This window comes from Aptenodytes forsteri, unplaced genomic scaffold, assembly GCF_000699145.1.
Source record: "Aptenodytes forsteri isolate BGI_AS27 unplaced genomic scaffold, ASM69914v1 Scaffold15, whole genome shotgun sequence".
Classification (NCBI taxonomy): domain Eukaryota; kingdom Metazoa; phylum Chordata; class Aves; order Sphenisciformes; family Spheniscidae; genus Aptenodytes; species Aptenodytes forsteri.
This window is the reverse complement of record NW_008795129.1, coordinates 7,824,346-7,840,474: the sequence shown is the minus strand read 5'-3', so window position 1 is coordinate 7,840,474 and position 16,129 is coordinate 7,824,346. Positions and strand designations below refer to the sequence as shown.

The window sequence follows — 16,129 nt, the reverse complement described above, 5'->3', positions numbered from 1 at the left end:
CGTTTCTTAAAAATAACTTCAGCTTCTGCACATGGAAGGGTGAAGCTGAACCCCATTTTTCCATCCCTCAAGAGGAAATACTAAACCGCTGGACTAAGTTAGGCCCAAATCCTGTAAACAGTTACACATGTTATACATGTGCTTCCCTCTAACCGGGACCAACTAGCTGGAGAGCCATTAAGCACGAGTGAAGGCTGTCTCCGTGGTTCAGCGCAGCTGCTTATTGCTCCCCTATTCACAGAAATGCGCCGTATTACCAGGAAAGGATCCATAAAACTAAAGCTCTCTTAATGGTAGTTTTCAATTGCGCTATTTCTAGAAAGTTTCTTCTATACTCCTTTTAACAATAATAACAAAAATATAAGGAGGCATTTCCTATATTAGCTGCACATTACCCGTGACTGCGCTAGGTCTTTGCTTTTCCATTCTGCATTTGAAATAAATTCTCATTTTGCATTGGGCCTCCAGTGCAGTCTCCCTTTGGGTATGTGCTGCAACAGCAGGAGGCTTTAATAACTGAGGCCTGCTTCTGCCATCCATTCCTACTTCCAGAATATTTCCCCTCCAGTAGATCTCCATTTACATCAATTCAATGGCCAGGCTGACTCAGGTGCATTAAAAACTATTACAATTAAAGTTACAGTGCAGTGGTGAATGCATGATAAACCTGACATAGAATTCATATGAATTCGTAATTCAACAGAATGCACATAATTTTTCCTGACGAAGTGTTCATCTTGTATGAGGTTATTTCTCCACAACATGAACAAAAGTTTATAAAGCTAAAAATCTTTCGAAGCAGCATGTGGTATAGTTTAACAAAAAGTTGTGTTTTGATGGTTTTGGCCTTCTGTTGTTAACCGTTGTTTGCATTATTATACCACAAAGCACAAACTGCCGAGTCAAAGGTTAGAGAACACTAAACTCTAACAGAGAAAGTAGACAACATAGACTATATATACTAATTAAAATAGTCCCGTGAGATAGTCACATTCTGTCAGTTTAGCAGAAGTCGATGTTTTTCAGAATGAGCGTGAGAGTGGCCCTGCTTGAATGTAGACTAAGCATGATACAGCGGTATTAAACTTACATACATGTATTTAAAACAAGCAACTGCTGATGCTCTCCTGGCTGTTTCAAAATGACTGCGTCTGGTAAGATTTGTTTTAAAAATAAACTGGATTCTAAGCGAGATTTCAAAGCATAGTTTATCAAGTGTCCCTATTGGGGGAAAAAAAAACCAAACCCCAAAACATTTTCTAAACAAATTTATCAGCTAGGCTCAAGTTTACACAATAATGGATACACAACGTTCTATTCAAGCACATTAAAAACAGTTACATCATTTATTATACTGCGTAGCCCCAATTATAATTGCATAGCAGTAGTGATAGTTACATCATTTATTATACTGCGTAGCCCCATACAGTAATAATTGCATAGCAGTAGTGATACTTGCAAACATGCGCAACGGGTGTAGATTCCCACAAGCCATACTGAAGTCCCTCTGTTAAGAACTACCAGCCCCACGCCGGGTAAGTGACAGCGTACATGACAAATTCTCGCCTCATCTCTCCACAATGTAGGAGCTGGGTCCTGCTGGAACCAAGCTGTCTTTATGAGATGCTGAGTGCCCTTAACTCTCACTGAACACGATGAAAGTTGAGGCATTCAGCACCTTTCAAGACCACAACATAAGGAACAAATGAGAAGCAGCGCAGAAGCAGCTCTCCTTTCATTATCAGAGGACAGTAGTATAACAAAGATCCTTAAATACTTACTCCTACTTTATATCATGAGGAAGCAAATTATGTTAATAAATGCTTATGAATTAATTATAATTTCAAAGGTAGTTAACCCCTAGCATTGCATACAACAGGTTTATTTAAAAATATAGGGCCATATAAGTGATGTGAGCATTTTGATTTTCTATAGCAGTTAAAAGGTAACAGAGGAATAGTGTTTGAATCAAACAAGGCGGTCATTTTCATATTGTGAGAGAAACAGAATTAACAGAATAAACTGAGCTAGTCAGAGTAAATATATATCATGAATTAGTGACAGCAAACGTGGTATTACAGAGAGGGTGATTATAGCCCTCAACTCAGTGATGAAAATACAGCTGCTCTCATTTTGCCATGTTTCTTAAACTTCTGACTCTCCTATCGAATGACTTGTACTCAGCAGTTCTCAGAGTATCCTCTAACACAGTACTTACATCTTTTTAAAACTAAGTCCTTTTTTACATATATGAGCTCATTTAATACACAGAAAATAAAGACTGCTTTTTAAGCATTATCAAAGCAGAGGAGCAGTTTGTTGAAATCCCTGAAGAACTACTGGATCATCCTAATGTGAAACAGAGTAATTCTTTACATTTAATACGAATAAAATGTATCTTTTTAAAGGAACAGCCAGGACACATAAGAACTTGTGAACTCCACGCATTTCATTAATTTTACTCATTAATGCAGCTCCAACATTTTTTAAAAATACCAGTGTTTGATGTCAGTTCTCAAGTAAATTCCAGAGAGAAAATAAATATTGGTCAATACAGCCAAGTTCTCAGTAACATTTGAAATGAGTGAATAATTCTAATTCTGCAAGTAGATCCACATGAGTACAACCTTATATCCCTATAGAGCTACACTGGAGTCTGTTTCTAGGCAAGTCTCCAATTACCCTCCAGTTATCCTAAGAGTTACTTGTATTTTGTAGATGGAAGAATTACCGGGACACATCTGGACTGGGAAAAAAATGAAAAAAAATCCCTACTTTTCTTAATAGACATTGTGGAACAATCTGAATGATATTTAGAGGGAAGCCACAGCATTCACCTTCACTGAATACTGAGTCTCTAGACATCTGATGGAAATGCCATTTTATGGCTTTTAAAATCTTGAAAACTTCACAGAATTGCTTAGGCTGGAAGAGACCTCCTGAGATGATCTAGTCCAACCCCTCTGCTCAAGCAGGGCCAGCTAGAGCAGGTTATCCATGACAGTGTCCAGTTGGGTTTTGAGTATCTCCACAGATGGGGACTGCACCACCTCTCTGGGCACTCTGTTCCAGTTTTGACCACCCTCATAGTAAAAAAATGTTTTCTGGTGATTAGATGGGGTTTCATGTCTTTCAATTTGTGCCCATTACCTCTTGTCCTGTCAGTGTGCGCTACTGAGAACAGTTTGACTTCCTCATCTTCATTCACTCCCATCCAGTATTTATACATGCTGGCAAGATCCCCTCGAGCCTTCTTGTCTCCCAGCTGAGCAGTCCCCGCACTCTCAGCCTCTCCTCATATGAACGATGCTCCAGTCCCTTAATCATCTTTGTGGCCCTGTGCTGGACTCGCTTCATATCTTTCTTGTACTGAGAAGCCCAGAACTGGACACAGCACTCCAGATGTCACCTCATCAGTGCTGACTAGTGAGGAAGATCACCTCCCTCAAACTGCTGGCAACTTACCTGAAATTACTGCATATTTATTCAGGTATGAAAAACAGACCAAATATAACCACTTTTGGATCTTTTATTTCCAGTGTTAAATTCCCTATCCACTAGAACAGTATCCGGAATAGAACCATACACTAATTGGGTTGGAGGGACCTTTGGACACCATCTGGTCCAATGCCCCTGCTCAAAGCAGGTCTAACGTTAAAGTTAAATCAGATTGCTCAGGGCTTTATCCAAATAAAGTTTGAATATATCCAACGATGGCAATTCTACAGCCTCTCTGGGCAACCTGTCGCAACCCTTGGCAGTCCTCATTGTGGATTTTTTTCCTTAGGTCCAGTTGGAATTTTCCTTGCTGCATCTTGTGTACTTTCCCATATATATGAATAATTTACTAGCAGCAAGTAAACTTAACACTTACTGTCATTATCACTGTCTTTGCCATTATCCTGGGATCATGCATCATATTTCTTTGCTTTTTAGGCAAAGAGTGGTAACATTGTTTATCGTATAAACAATATTACCATGCTCAGTATGAAGACTCACTTTGATCTGATAGGAAACGATAGGAATTAGGCTATTCTTATCCCATCTCTTATTCGCGAAAATGATCAGCAATGAGGTTTTGCATTTCTACAGTGAGGGCTTTTCTTCATTCCTACTGAGCTCTATATGAGATGCTGTATATTAGCACATAATAGCACTTCTGGGATACCTATAACATTTCTTTCCTTATGCTTACTCTTCTTTTATAGTGTAAAGTAGCAAAGCAGGTTGCAAAATGCTAACATCTGTATTATTATGTCATTGACAAATAAGTAAACAAGACAAATGCATTCAAGATACATTTCAAGAGTAAGGTAAAATTGTGTCACAACGTGTCCCAACTTTGTTGAACTAATTTCAAGCAAATTTTAAAAAGTAAGAGAAATTGTAAAGTAAGTTCCTACAGGTTTTATAATAATTGGCTGCTAGTAAAGGAGAGGGATTCAAATTAGTGACTCTACCAAGGGAAAGATGAGCAGATCTGTACTGTTAAACATTTCCTTGGCACACTAAAATGCTGATCAGCCATAGCACACACAGTCTCTTCCCAGCTAGAGAAACACAGAAAACAAGTAAAGAACAAGGCCATAGCAATGGGAGAGGGAGATTGCCACTGCAAGGAAAAAAAAAAACAACAAAACCACAACTGTGAAATAAAATTGACTAGAAATTGTCACTAGCATGAAGGAGACAATTTAACTTTAGCCACTTGTACGCAGAGGTTGAAGTGAAAAAATACCTGGTTTTGAACATATTATTAGCTGACCATTAAACACACTGAGGGAAGATCTTGTGACCAGCTTGACATACCTCCCTGTAAATAACAGATTTAAGAACTGTGGTTACAGTCTTCAGGGCTATTGCAAATTTAAAAATACCAATCTATCGCAGCAGAATTCAAACTATTCAGCTGAAAGCAGCTGTAGATTGTAGATTTAAGAATTTAGCATGATGGACATATTTTTAAAAAGTCTTTTCCTTGTGTTGCCTTGATTATTTTGTCACTGTTTTGTATTTTTCTTTTGAAGAATAGTTTTAATAAGCATGATTGTACACATCAGACACAAACATCTCCAGAAACTTCCCAGAGAAAGTGGGACAAACTTCCAAAATATTAGTGACCAAATTCTCTATTCAGTTACTCTAGTGTCCAACTGTGCGAACTGTGATCAGCTGTTGCTTTCTGTTTTGTTTTGGTTTTTTAAGCACAGTAAAGGTACAGTATAAGCTGCCATGTAGCCAAGCTGGTTCCTCATGTGAGAATGACCTAATTGACATTATTTTGGCTTCAAAGGCAAAAATTCTTCATTATGGTATAGAGCCTTGCATTGTGCCACAACAGTTTTTTTTCTTTTCTTCATACGCAGTTGATTTTTGGTGACATGGTGAAAAGGGGTTTGCCTTTGAAGCATCAGAGATTGCTCACAGGGAGTGATGCAACAGCAGGAAGTATACAAGACGTGCAATCCAGAGGCTTCTGTGCCTCCATTTGCCTGTGTGTTTGGTTTCAAAACAATGATCTGCGGTGGAGTTAGGATCTGTAGGCAACTAAAATACTGGTGGTATCCTCAACCTCTCCTGGTTTTGTCTTATGGCACACTGTAGTTTCCATGAACTTTGGTCTCCTGTACTATATTGTCTTTAGTTTTTTATACGGTATTGAAAACAACATTGTGGTTCATGGTATGTTCTGTAGGCTGAAATGGAGTAGGCATTATTTCACAGTTGCCTGCAATTGTGGGGAACCACAGAGAATGACCAAAGTAGTCTTTTACAGTCCTATGTTTTATGTAAATTTATAGCAATTCTGTATAAGTACATAGAGCAAGGAACGGTTACACATTTTGGTAACAGCTTAAAGAAGATGCATAATTTGAAACAACCCACCTTGGCTCTAAATCAGCTGCTCTCCACGCACCACAAAGATCTTGCATCTTCAGAATTACTTTTTTGGTCTCTGGCCAGTTACTTCACTTCCACTGCATAGTTTGTTAGACTTCCTCTGAACTCATGGAAATCACACCTGTGTTGCCATTTCTATTATTGTATAATCTCTAATACTTCTTAACTACTTTACCTGTATTGCTATCTGATTATTCCTTTTACTCTGCTCTCTACAATAGTATCACCTGCTTATTCTGTGGTTTTTCCAGAGAAAATCTACTTGGGAATTAATGCTATTTCAAGTCTCCCTGCTACTGCACAATGGAAAAAAATAAATCAATCAGTGACAATCAGAGCCACATTATCAGAGAAACTCCAGTGGTGTAACATGCACAGGCCAGCCTGAATATAGCTGTTGTCTGCATGGGCAAGACTATGTCTCCTTCATAGATTTCCAGGATCTGTTGGTCATGGGGCAAACACTTTGCCAACTCTATGCATGTATCCTTCCAGGGGAAAAGTACCTCTATACCAGTATAATCACAGGTTTCAAGTTTCTAGTCGGGTCTCAATGAAGTCTATGCTTTTCCACAAGACATCCTAATGGCTATTTTGTATAATTCAATTACTTTTTTTTTTTTAAATCCTTGTTTCTGTCAGCATTATATTGCTTCTTCCATTCTATACTGCGTTTTATATATGTATAATATAAATATATTATATATTTTTTTTCACTCTTTTTTCCCTGAAAATATCAAAGCCACTTAACATCAACATAGAGAGTTCAGCTGAACAATAATGTGAAGTGTTCAAATAGTTTTATAAGAGTGTCATCTTTCAATCTCTGGGAAATGGAAAGTAAACTGTAAGAACCCTCCAATGACTCCTGCTAAAATTGTTACTAACAGATTTTGTTTCTTACAGTCAAAAACTGGCAGGAATGCAAATCAAATTGTATCACACATGTCAAACAGCTTCATAATTATGCAATCAACTTGCACTGCAAATTAAAAACAAGACTTGCTACTAGATCTTAAGTCAAAACAAATTTAAAACTCCAATAAGCTCAGCAAAAGCAATCCTCAAGAAATCTACTCATGCCTGTTATGATGGCAGAACCAGCAAACAAAGAGGCTTGAAAGGAAATAGAGAAGTAGCAACCGCATTGCCTCATCTTTTACAAGACAAATTAATGACATTCACAGTGTCTTAGGGAGTTAACTACCATACTTCAATCAATTTTCAACAGGAGTTCTGTTTCCAGCTCTCTCAAGAATAAAACCTTTAACTTAACAACACAACGTTGGATGGACTCTATTTCATTTGAACTGCATGGGAAGACTCTCATTCATGGGAACCGTCACTTTGTCTGCCAATTAAAACAGTAGGCTTCATTGGAGGAAACCTAATATAGATACTTGTGAATTTCATTTTTAACTTGTAAAATAAAGAGAGAATGTTTTTTCTGGATAAATTAAGAGAAAATAGCGGGCAGGCCAAGATACTCCAACCTTAGCTTCACATCCATCCTCCTATGATCCTTTTTGACAGCAATTTAGCATATATATAGAGTCAAACTCTGTGCAGCAACGTGTTCCACGTGATCCAGTCCATCAATCATATGACCATAGTCACAGCTGAATTTAGCCTACTGAGATAAAATACATTATCTCCACCTTTCCCTAAGAACAAGCAAAAATAGAAGTCCTTTACGTATTTGGGACGTTTGTTACAGTTCACATTAACAAATGAGAGTCACTCCAAATAACATTTTACTGAAAGCATTATCTTGAAATATTAATAATTTTTATCCAATATACTAATGGAAAAAGATTAAGCAAAACTGATACTTTTAATTGATTCTTCAGTTTTAGGGAGAGACAAGCTCAGGATTCTAGCCAGAAGCTATTCTCAAGTGAGCAATCACTCCTCAGCCCATAACTTGGCATCATGTGCCAGTTCTGCAGTCACATTAGCTTAGGAAGTTGACAGTGCTGGTTTCCCAACTTTAGTCCCATGACTGCAGTAAAGCAGAAAAGTTTGCATAAGTGGTGTCTATGTCTGACATTATCATCACTGAGTTTTCTAAAGAAAAGATGTCTAAAACAATTCTCAAGTATGCAAAGAAATGTTTGAATTTTTTTTGCAATTACAAAATCATGGCCTTCAGACTCTGCCTACATGTAAACAGCATATTCTGGGTTGAATGTGCATTTAATCAGATTGAGCACAAAATCAACCAAAAGCTGTGAGACTATGTTTACCATCCCTGCATCTTGAGCTTCCTTTTTGTAATGCTTGGAAGTCTGGGTTCAGCACCGTGCTAATGAGATCACGTGGCTTTTAGCTGAGTAGGCTATGGCAGTTTCGACTCTCTTTTTAGGCTCTGGACAGAGCACGGCTGAGTCCTTCCCAGAATACAAAGAATATACACAATCCTGCTTTTAAAAAGCTGTACTGTCTGCAGAAGTTCATTCTCACATTACTAACTTGTCCAATCTCATCAACTAGACAGGATCATGAACTACTTTGCTAGAAAATTCTGTAGGAAGAAAACGATGGGAAGAAATGTAGGTAATACTTCAGGAGATTACATGCTTTTGAGTCTAAGAAATCAGTTCTTAAGCACGCTAGTGCAGGCAAAGCCCTTCTAGAGATGCAGTTGTTTGAATAAAACAAAATAATGTCTGTTTTGGTCCTTAAATATCTAATGGCACTTACTGAAAAGGTCTGACAAATACTCAGATTGGATCATTCTATTAAGATTCATGCTTTATATTTAGAAAAACAGATCTTTATTTCCTCTTCAAAAAGCCATCATTCAGCAAGAATCACATTCTTGCTAAATTCACTACATTCTCCTGCAGGGGTATCTATACTTAAATGGCAAGTGAACTATGTTTATATTTCATATTTAGACCCTGATTCTATAAACACTACCATTCATGCTTCACTATGCGTGCCAATAGTCCATGCAAGTCTAGAGTCCCGCTCATTAAACTGGGTGACTATTCACTTGCATCAAGCTTAGTATGTAAGTCCATGCAGCAGTGTACATATATATGTAAGTCACCTCCTTATATTTTACAAAGGTGTATAAAATCAGCAGAGAGCATGCATCATTCTTCACTATTGTTTCATACCTCACTGCTATTTCTAATCTGTATTGCAAGAGTTCCAAATCCTATAGTCGCTGTCAAACACTAAGAGATTCTAAGAGAAGAGGTTTATCTCAGATGTAATGCCTCAGCTTGAGGTTGCCAGCTGCCTTTTTTTTTTTATATTATCAACAGGTTGCCAGCTGCCTTTTTTTATTGTATCAACACATTTAAAAAAAAAAAACCAAAACAAACCTAAAACCTTTTCACTTTCAAAATTTTTCACAATTGGTAATGAACCGAGCTGCCCGTTAAATACACTTCCACAATGTTTTTCTAAAGTAAATGATAAACTATGCTAAAGTTATCATACAATATCTGACCTTTCTACATTACTACATCCTGTATACACTTTGCTGAGTTTTTTTAGATGTGACTATTTTCTTCAGCACTGTGATAAGTTTAGGTTCTAGCGGCTTAAAGCTAGAAGGTTTCACCTGTCAATTTACATGGTAAATCTCACTCCATTCCCTAATCTAATATCCTTGGTAGGCTTTTAAGAATAAAAGGCATAATACTCTTAAAATTATTTCCCTTTATCACAAATGTATAGATGGGAATATGAATTTTTGACAAGGTATTTGGCTTATGAGAACTTGTTGATACATATAACACATAGCCTGCTCCTATCATCATCATGCTGTCTATTTAATAATTCATACTTAAATACAAGACCTTAGTTGCCACAGCTCAGTAGGAATAAAATTAAGGAGATTTACATTTTCCTGCTGAGAAATCTGGAATGCATTCTAGTGTTTTATCCTTGTGTCTTTTAAACTTGTCAGAAACACTGGTGCCATCATAACCCTCCATCAGTCAGGAACTAAAATATGTATTTCGGGGCTATGTCTTCCACTAAGCAGCAACTTACCAAAATCATGAGAGGAAACCATTGTTACAAAATACATCAAAAAGAGATACCTTCAAACACAGACTGCCAATTTACACTTTTATCCAATATATTTTACATCTATTGTATAAATTTCTTCATTGCATCTGTTGGTCTCCACATTTGTACCAGTGAAGCAATTCCACTCCTCGCTTCTTTTTAAAAAAAAAATCAGTGAAGAGTGTAAAAAATGCAAGAACAGTTGAAAACCCTCAAGGTGAGGTATTGAAACTGCTTCCTAATAATGCTATTTTATATTAGTGTCCCTCATTCAATAAGGACAAACTAATGAATTTTACTACAGAGAGACTCAATAATATTCCTGAAAACTACGATTTTTGGTACAATTAATGTGGTGCTAACAAAACCACATAACAAAGATTGTTATCAAGAAGAGAAATGGAAAGTATATTGTTTTGCTGTAGATAGATTACATAGTCACTTTTTCGATGAAGGAAGAAGTAGCTCCATAGTTTGTCTAGAGTCTAGGACCACCTGTCCAAATCTTTAGAAACATGATTTTTACTTAGTCACAAGGTTAATATTATTAATTTTAGAGCAAATATCCTCACTGTGAACACGACCTCTCAATTATATTATTGTCCAAACCACTGGCACTGATGTAAACAGGAGCCAATTTAAATGGTACTTAGTGCCCAAAGAATAATAAACTTGTAACCACTTACAAGAATACTGTAAGTAATTTATTTAGCATAGACAAAAGATGATGACAACCCCTACTTCTTTGACAAGTGTCTCTTCTTCAGAGCCACAGAATACAGTAACGTTAATCAGAAAAGATGCAAATATTGACAATAAAGAGTGAAAGGTAACTGCTACTCTACCACATAATTTTCTCCCTCTGTTTACAATTTTACCATACAAAGTGCCTGAGAAGCCACTAAGATGATTAGGGATTGGAGCATCTGTCATATGAGAAGAGGCTGAGAGAACTGAGGTTTTTTAGCCTTGCTCAGGGGGGTTCTTATCAATGTGTATAAGTACCTGACGGGGGAAGTAAGTAAGACAGAGCAAGAGACTTCTCAATATTGTCCAGTGCCAGGACAAGAGGCAGTGGACACAAATTGAAACATGGGAAATCCCATTTAAACATAAGGAAAAAAAATCCACTGTGAAGGTGGACAAACGCTGGAATTGTTTGCTTGGTGAGGCTGTGGAGTCTCCACCCTTGGCAATTTGTCTAGTTTACCCTGCTTTGAATAGAGGGGCTGGACTAGACAAACAGACAATGAGGTAGACTGAAAACTGGCTGAACTGCCAGTCTCAAAAGGTTATGATCAGCAACACAAAGTCCCGCTGGAGGTCAGTCACTACTGGAGTACCCCAAGGGTTGATAGTGGGGCCAATACTGCTTAACATCACCATTAATGAGCTGGTGATGGGACAGAGTGCATACTCAGCAATTTTTCAGGTGATGCAAAACTGAGAGGAGTAGTTAATACACCAGATGGTTGTGCCACCACCCGCAGGGACCACAAAAGGCTTGAGAAATGGGCCTACAGGAGTCTTATGAAGTTCAACAAAGGGAAATGCAAAGTCTTGTACTTGCAAGGAATGGCCCCTGCATGAGTACATGCTGGGGACTGACAGGCTTGAAAGCAGGTTTGCAGAAGAGGACCTGGGTGTCCTGGTGGACATGAAATTAAACATGAGCCAGCAATGCATCCTCACAGTAAAGAAGGCCAACAGCCACCTGGGCTGCATTATGAAGTGTATTACCAGCAGGTCATGAGAGGTGGTGAGACACATCTGGAATGCTATGTCCAGTTGTGGATTCCCCAGTAAGAGAGGCATGGACATATTGGAGTGAGTTTGGTGAAGAGCCACAAAGATGACTGGGGGATTGACATCTATCACATGAGGACAGACTGAGAGAGCTGGGAGTGTTTAGCCTGCAGGAAAGAAGGCTTAGGGGAGATTTTATCATTATCTATAAATTCTTGATGGAGGACGGAGGGAGAAGTAAAGAACACTGAGCAAGAGTATTCTTAGTGGTGCCCAGTGAAAGGACAAGAGGCAATGGACACATATTGAAACACAGGAAATTCCATTTAAACATCAGAAAAATTTTTTTTTTACTGTGAGGTTGGTTGAACACTGGAATTGTTTGCCCAGAAAGGTTGTGGAGTCTCCATCCTCAGAGATTTTCAAAACCCAACCGGATAAGGTCCTAAGCAACCTGCTCTAGTTGACCCTGCTTTAAGCAGGGGCAGTGGAATAGATGACCTCTAGAGATCCTTTCCAACCTCAATGATTCTGTGATTCTGTGAAATACTAACCAGAATTACTCAAAAGGTTTGGAATATGCTCACTACATGCAGTTCTAGGCAACCTGTGAACAGAAAGTGTTAGTCATTCCAGTTGAGTCTGAACTGTATCAGAGGTGTATGCCATGGTGAATGCTGGGGTCTTGTCTCACAGCCATGACATTGGTCCCTCGTGAGTGTGCAGCATGGATACTAGGGATACACCCAAGCATGCACTGGCTCTGTCACCTCCTTTTCTTCATTTCCTATGGGATCCACTGCGGTGAGCACCATAATGTAAACTAAACAAAAGCTACTGGGTTTTCCTAAAAATCATTACATATCAGTATCATTATATTACACAGCAGCTCTGTGTCCATTCTCATTTGCTCCACGACATGTCTAAAAACTTCAAGTTATGAAGAAGCTACTGTACATGCTAAATAATTTAAGGACAGATTTACCATTATAGCATGCTTCCTGGAATAGTGCATAACAGCAAAATACACAGCCCTGTTAAACTGGGTTAATAGCTGCTTCGCATGTCCCAACTTCCCTCTTCTTTCCCTTCATTTAAGTTTTTCCCTTTCTCTCGTCCCTTCTGCATTCCTCTGCTTCTATGGGTTGCTACGTTTCTTAGAGGCACCAAATTTTAACTCAAAATCTGATGAACAAATTTACCTGTTAGCTTCCAGAAAAATAATTGTGTTTTCAAAATATTATAGCTTTGGGGTAGAGGTGTTACTCCATGTCACTTATGTAACAGGAGTCTAAATCCTTCTTGAAGAGGAAAACTCAACAATCTCAAACTGCAGAATATGCCCTTCCATAGTATAGAAATCTATTCAATCAACTAAGTTTTATATTCAGTGCACTACTTGGCTTTTGAACACCTATCGCCCAATTGTCATAGAGGAGAACGTAATTTCAGAAGTGGGTAATTCATGCAGGAAATGGGCTCTCTGTTAGAGGTGGTTCAGGACGAGAATGAGGGTAACTACATTTAGGGTCTGGGCTATGTATTACCACTATCCAGCCCTAGGGAAACCTGTGCAAATCTGTATTGACTCAAGCTTTAATTATGTTTATTTCTTGCTTTTCTTCAAGCACCAAGGAAATCATACTTCTTGGGAATTCTGGGGCAACTGTCAACTAGTATTCCCCAGCAAAACAGCTTTGTTGAGCAAAGCAGCCACAGAGGCATGCCTTCTGGTCTTCCGTGGGTAAAGGAAGAATCTGTGTATTATGGGGCAGGGAGGGCCAAGGGAAGATAGAGGATGGAAAAAGCTTGCTTCTACAGGAGAATAAATCAGATGAAAATCTAAAGGTTGACTGCAGAATTTAGTAAAGGAGTAAAACAAAAGCTGATCAAAATAAAACAAAATTTTTGAAAGGGAAAAGCAGATCTACTCTTTAATCTAGCTAACTGCAGTAATTATGGAGGTGAACATATAGAACGTACATCAGCATAACCTAGCCACACAAGGGTCCAGGGCAAGCTGGGTCCCATTTACTGAAACACCTGACACTATTTTTATTGCTATTTAACAAAGCTGGCTAGATTACACTCAGTGGAAACATACCCTTTGAGAGTCCATCTGGTCTAAAGAATCTCCAGTCTAAACTGTGTAAAGAAAAGAATGCATTACTGAGCCTGTTTTACACAAAGAGTAAAATATTTCTAGCTGGTTTCCTAATAAATTTCTGATGTCAGCCACACAGAGAGACATGACTGCCTGGGAATTAAACTTCCAGCTCCCAAATTCCAATACAATGTGTTGATCACCACATTATTCTTTATCTGAATGTTCATTTGACATGCATTTAAGCCAGACACCTAACCTCTGAGGTGAGAGATTTTATTTTTAAAAAAATAGCCATGTTGAACCCTTAACCTACATATTGCCTCATATTGCTATTGATACTAGCTCCTGAAAACAATCAAGATATGTGCAGTTAGTTTTAGAACAGGATTGGTAAGGAATTAAAAGGTAAGTCTCAAATTTTCAGCATATGGAGGCAAGTATAACATTTTGCAAGCTAAAACATTTGAAGATAAAAAGCTGGATTCTTCAGACTTTCACACCTTATATAGTATGTGTCTGTGTATTTATAGATATGTAATTTTACACACTTGCAAAATGGGAGTGAAACAGAACATTGCGTTTTAATTGCATTTTTGCATCCAGTTTTAAGCAAGAGTAAATGACCACTTAAGATGACAAAGAATCAGACCCATCGACTCATCTTTCTTTTTCATATTAACAAATATCTCATGAATGTGAATATCACTGTTTACAGAGCCTAATCCCACACAATACCTCCATGACTTCCTGAAACAAGTTATTTTTATGTCTCTATGTTGTAATTAAATGTACTTTTACCTCTGCTGTGATGAAGATGTTGTTGGTTAATACACATCTAGTACTGATAGAGTGTTTTACAGCTACATATTCATTATTAAAAAGGAAATAAAAATGCACAGTTATGCTAATTTCCAAGGCAACAGTTAATATAACAATCGCTGAAACAGAAATACTGTCTCACTTTATATTTGTAATTAACTGAAAGTATTTTTGGTTGCAAATAAAAGAATGTCATTACAGATTCAAGCGCACACACATATTATACTCTGTAGCGAGATTTAAAGATAACATCTCCTTCACTGCACTCCTTGCAGCACGGTTAGAAGTGTACTTGTAAACTACTCTTATTCCACACATGCATAAATACCACAATCTCCCAATAACTGGGAGGGAAGATGTCAAATAAAGCATACCACCGGTGTCCACAGTGCATTGATAACTCTGGGAGAACAAAGTTCTCCTTCTAACTCCTGTAAGCATTCCTATATGAGAAAATTCCAGCACTACAGTATCTAATAAAAAATGTGCTGGAAGCATGTGGACACTATTAAGAACTGGAGCAGTCCTCTGGTCTACTGCTCTATTACACCTCTTAGCCTTGAAGCCACAAAGACTGCATTATAATCCCATAGATGTTTTGTTATCTTTGGTTAGGTTGTGATGACCACTGCACAGGCAGAAACTGGTCATATGAAAATGCCAAATTTCCATTCTTTTTTCTAGTCTCTTCCTCACACCTCCCAAACCCAGGATGGTTAGATACTATAAGTACCTTCTACGCTCTCTAAAGTACTTCCATACTTTATAAGCATTCGAGTGAACTCTTTACTTCACAGTGGAGTCAGTGACTCATTTCACTAATGACATGTGAGCAGAGATGAGGAAAGAATAACGTTTTCACACAATATTCAAACATTGTTACGGAAAGAAAACCGCTCACATGAGGAATGCTAGACTGCTTACATCCCTACAGACTCTATGTCAACAAAAATAACAGCAACCTTTCTGCTCTATTCCCAAAACAGCATTGCTAGTAAACCTGCAAAACTCTCAGTAGATTCCAGCAAAAATTTCAGTTTCACTAGAGACTAATGCCAAATATGATCTTTCAGATCTCATTTCTCTATAAAAGGAATGCATTATGTTAGACAGGAGTAGGTGGAAACATAAGACATTTAGGCAAAACATCCAAAAGACTCCTGCACAAGAAAATAAACACTCTAGTTTGAGAAAGTTGAGCATTATGCAAGACACACAACTATATAAGTAGTCCGTTTTCGGCAGTAAAAGGAACAACACAGAACACTTACTGACCTAAGTACAAATTTGTGTCCAAGACAAACCTAAATTCTTATTTTTCAACTCATTCAAATCTTCAACAACTTCAGTGGGACACTGCTTAAATACTACCTTGAATATCATAGAATAGTTTGGGTTGGAAGGGACCTCTAAAGGTCATCTAGTCCAACCCCCCTGCAATGAGCCGGGACATCTTCAACTAGATCAGGTTGCTCAGAGCCCCGTCCAGCCTGACCTTGAATGTTTCCAGGGATGGGGCATCCACCA

General features: G+C 38.0%; 1 protein-coding gene across 2 annotated transcripts in view; it reads right to left on the bottom strand.

Annotated features, from left to right (window-relative positions):
• The window catches only part of PCGF5 (polycomb group ring finger 5), a 55,840-nt gene that overhangs the window by 31,005 nt on the left and 8,706 nt on the right, over positions 1–16,129 (bottom strand). The gene's annotated exons all lie outside the window — the stretch shown is intronic.